The sequence below is a fragment of the Sinocyclocheilus rhinocerous genome, unplaced genomic scaffold, assembly GCF_001515625.1.
Source record: "Sinocyclocheilus rhinocerous isolate Xijiao unplaced genomic scaffold, SAMN03320098_v1.1 scaffold21142, whole genome shotgun sequence".
Classification (NCBI taxonomy): Eukaryota; Metazoa; Chordata; class Actinopteri; order Cypriniformes; family Cyprinidae; genus Sinocyclocheilus; species Sinocyclocheilus rhinocerous.
The window spans coordinates 1-3,784 of record NW_015657707.1 but is presented as its reverse complement, the minus strand read 5'-3'; the positions used below and the strand labels follow the sequence as shown (position 1 = coordinate 3,784).

Genomic DNA, 3,784 nt, shown 5'->3' with positions numbered 1-3,784 from the left:
GGAAAAGAAAACATTTTCCATAAACATTTAAGACCAAATATAACAGTATCATAGTGCCTAATTGAAAGTGTCTAATGAGGTTTTGTGTAAATAGCACATGCAAGCTTTCTCTGACTGTACAGACACTTAAAAATGTTAGTTTTGAACCATGTGAATATATTACTTAATGTATGTGATGCGCAGATATGATGTTTAAGAAAATATTTTTCTTTTTGTTTCAATTAAAGGTTTTTAGACTTTCAATAAGCATGGTTGGTGTTACATAGCTAGTCAAGTTGACCATGCTTTGAGTCCAGATGTATGCATTTATTTATACCTTTAACATCAATAATGATATGAGCCTTCAGATTGCTCAGTTTGAATATTTTTGTTTTATTTCCATGGCTTTATAGTCAGTTGAAGTGGTTTCCTTTAATGAGTAAGAAAGTTCCAGCAGCGACTCCCAACAGTCCTAGAGTCAGACCCACTCCACAGAACACAGCTGGACCAACACTTGGGAGAGCAACATCTACATCTGGAAAATACATGCATAGGAAATTGGAGGATGCATGAAAATTATAACAGCTGAAAGATGATTTTAACAAATTTGAGCTGAAATAATGATAATAATAAAATATCACACTTACCCCATGTTTTGGTCTGAGGTTGACCCTGGAGGGCTCTGTGGTTCACGGTACAGCTGTAAATGTCTCCTTCAACAGGTGTAACCTTAAGAGTGGAGAAGATGTTGAAGGTACCATCTGCCCTTGGACGGTATTGGCCTAAACTTTGCCTTCTGTCACATTAGCATTATTCGTAGTCCATGAGATGCTGAGAGATGGAGGATAGAAGCCAGTCACATGACAGATGAGAGTGTTCTGAACACCCAGCTCTACATCATCCTTTAGATAGATGGATGTATGGGGTGCATCTAGAAACACACAAAACTGTATTCAATAGTTAATTCAAATAAATATAGATATCATATAACTTAATGCATATTATATAAACTTTTGAGGCAAAACCTGATAACACTTGAAGCATATATATTATTTAATTTCTGTTCCCACCAAGCTCACGCTATGGTAACACATTAATGTTCCCTTTATAAGGGGCCTGGTTAATGAATGAAGATAAGAAATTTGAATCTCAAATATTCTAGTTTAGTTGCATCATCACATAAATCATGAATTTGGTTTTGAATAAAGTATAAATAAGCATATTTAAGCATTGAGTTGAGTTACAAGTCAGTTAAAATAGCTAATTAACAGGTATTGTGTGGAAGTTGCCCTTTTATTTATGTTGTCATTTATTGTTGTTATTAATTATTAATGATCCCCTTTATAAACAGTTCATAGTACCTAACATATCACTGTTATACAGCATTGTTCATTAAAATATGTCAAATTTAGTAGTACATGTTCATGCCTTGCCCATTTCTGGTGGTGGGCTCTTGAAAATTTTAGTCAAAAATGCTACATCACTTTTGCATCCTGTCATTTCAATAACACTTGTTTCATAAAAATGAGGAAATTCCAAAGGATTTGCAAAATCAGGCAATGTTACTACTCCTCTCTTCTGATTGAAGTCAGCATGCCACATCTCCTCTTCATCAAGTTCATGCATATCCTCTCCATCTGTCTCAGAGCATCCATGAATTCCGACATATTCATGTACAACTGAAATACAATGAGCATAATAAAATCCACTTATTCCACTTTGTCAGGTTTTTGTCCTTAAAATAATCTTGAGTATAGGACTAATTTCTTATGAATCTCATCACAAGCCTCCTAATTCCAAAACCATGTGAGGGGTTCACATTAGCATTATTTTTGGATCTTTGAGAAAGGTATGAATTTGATTTAAATTGCACACGAGTCCAGAGCAGCCTCACGATTTATGTTTCATCCAGACGCAATTCCACATCCAGAGCACAGCCTACTACCAGCTCTGGGGCTCTTCAGTGTCATACCTGAAGGTACACAGTCAGTGGTGGGCTGTTTCCTTCCTCAACACTTGAAGTGTTGGGAGGCAATAACAGCAGATACATGGCTGTTAAACACCCTGTCAACAGGGTACAATTTGCTGTTTTCGCCATCGACCACCTCCAAATACCGGGGTTTGCCCTGCATTGATATGGAATCCAAAGCATCTGATCACATTGGCAGCAGAAATAGAGTCATTACTACAAAAACAGGCCATAGAAGTTGTACATGGCCCAGACCAGTTAAACAGGTTTTTTCCAGGTACTTCCTAGTTCCAAAAAAGGATGGGGGGATCCGACCTATTCTAGACTTAATTGACTTCTCGCGAGAGTCAGCGCAATTCACTTCTCTGTTGAAGATGAAAAGATTGTTATGAAACAATATCATGAACTGAAACACATTTACACGGCAGGAATAAAGACTGCAGCAGTGAAAGTTTGAGAAGACAGCTACTGACTATATCAATGCAAGTGAATCAACTAAAGTTAAATAATTTATATGGGTTACAAAGAGCTCAGAAGAAAATGTAAGCTTCATCAGTTTAAAAAGCTTTATATACTGAAGCTTGAATTTATATGTATATAGTTATATTAATTTAAATGGTAAGTTTAATATTGATTGTCAATTCTTATAATAACTATAAATATTTTATCACTGTAAATTTTTAATTCTTTAATTTGGACCAAGAGATGCTCCAAAGGGGAGTGGCTTTATTGCATCAGATATATGCTACTTTGGTCAGAGCTGATTGATCCAGTTTGGGTTTGGGTTTGCGATTTATAACCCAGAATAAAACCTGCTCTGGATCAGGGTAGCTGTGTAGTATAAGTTACCATATAGCGATGAAATCTGCTCAAAACCAACCCACCATCTTTCTCAAAAACTCAGAGTTTGCTCAAACTAAACACAAACTCACCTATGTAAAACCGAAACCGGCTTCATGCAACAGGCCAGAGTTCCAGGTGTTCACAGTTAGAGAAATGACAAGGGTTAAACAAGACCAGGGCTAAACGAGGCGTAGCTAGGAGAAACAAGGAGGCAAGACAAAGCATGGCCAAACATAAACAAAGACAAGCCAAGTGCTCAAACACAGAAACATTAAACAAAGACAAAATAGATAGAATTGCCAGGGCAGGATCCTGACAGTTTGTTGTCTTAAGCCTTATACAGACGGGATTAGTTTTACATGGAGAGGTGGGGTAAAAAAAATTATTAACAGAGCTTCTCAGTGATTTTAGTCCCATTCGAATGTGTCATCTCAGTAATCATTACGGACAAACTCAGTAAAGATTACAGCAACTTTTACCTTCTGTAAAAAGGTCTGTAAAAATTACCTCAGGAAATGCTTATCCCGTGCGAATAGACCAACTGTAAATATGTACGTAAATATTCCATCATTTACTGTTTAAACATAGTTTTCCATGTTTTTTCAAGTATGGAGGAGGCACTTGAAGAAATGTATTTAATGTAATAATTATATATATATATTAGGGGTGGAACGGTACACAGATGTCACGGTTCGGTACATTCCTCAGTTCGGGGGTCACGGTTCGATACGATTTCGGTACAACAGGAAAAAAAAAATCTACTATGCTCGCTTTCTTTTCATTTATTTTGAACAGACTGTAGGGATTTCTAGTACATGAACGGACACGGATATGCCTCTATCAGCCATCATGAGGCTTCGAATTAATTCAATCAGGAGACAACAAAGCTATCTTTTGTATCAGGACTAAAAAGCCCTTTCACGACATATGGATACCTCGTGATCCACGGCCCCATGCCGTACCATCGCACAAGCGAGACCATCTAAGAACTCA

General features: G+C 36.9%; 1 pseudogene; it reads right to left on the bottom strand.

The window, feature by feature from the left end:
- Window positions 1–392: 392 nt before the first annotated feature.
- Window positions 393–3,746, bottom strand: LOC107721535 (HLA class II histocompatibility antigen, DP alpha 1 chain-like; annotated as a pseudogene).
- Window positions 3,747–3,784: the final 38 nt, after the last annotated feature.